This window comes from Nannospalax galili, unplaced genomic scaffold (genome assembly GCF_000622305.1).
Source record: "Nannospalax galili isolate Female #2095 unplaced genomic scaffold, S.galili_v1.0 scaffold275, whole genome shotgun sequence".
NCBI lineage: Eukaryota > Metazoa > Chordata > Mammalia > Rodentia > Spalacidae > Nannospalax > Nannospalax galili.
Window position 1 is genome coordinate 506,399 of NW_008335440.1, and position 989 is coordinate 507,387.

Below are 989 nucleotides of genomic sequence, written 5' to 3' on the forward strand. Positions count from 1 at the left end.
TGAAAACGAATCATGAACTCAGTAGTACTTAAAAACAAGCTAATTTGGGCCTGGAGAGATGGCTCAGAGGTTAACACTGGTTGTTCTTACAGAAGACCTGGGTTCGAATCCCAGCACCCACATGGCAGCTAACAACTGTCCATAATTCCAGTTCCAGGGGATCTGATAGCCTCTTCTGTCCTCCACCGGCATTGTACGACATGGGTGCCCATACATACATGCATACACATAAAATAAAAATAATAAATAAAATTTTTTTTTAAAGCAAGCATCTTTGCCTTTTGGGCAGTGATGGCCTCCTTTACAAGATCATGTCCCTCAAAAATGTTCTTTTTTATCCATCTTCAGAAGACAGGAGAAAACACAAAAAGCCTTGGTGCAGAGTTCCAATTTGTACTAGCTGCACAGGATGATATGGTCATTAGCCATGCACAAACAGTAGTCAAGTGTGTTCTCTTCTGCCCTCTGTCAACCTGCAGGCAGAAAAGTAATGCTTAGAGAAGGGTGTTTCTTCAGGAAGAGCAGCCCTAAAAGCACCCTGAATCAAGATGAGTGAACACTTGGGATTTTAAAAAATTAGACTTCCTTTAACAGTCTTCAAATATTCCATATGTTTATCCACATTGATAACAATAGGCAGTGACAGACCAGTACATATTCTACCTCTCCTACAAATAGAGAAAATTTTTATGCTTCTTCCTCAATATAACTCAATTTTTTTATTTGTTGACTTTTTGTGTGTATTTCATACAGATCATCCCAAACAATCTTTTTTTAATTAAAAAATTATTTTATTTTAAATTTTTAAAAACTATTTAATAACCACTTAATTAGAAGAACCATTCATGACAACAGCATTGACATATTCAATAACAATTTCCAGAGCTAAGATACATCTGTTTCAAGATTGGCTATAAATTTTTAGGTTTACAGTTGAATTAATACAGTTATACAACATTGTACTCAGTATAAAGCCTTTAAGACATAAA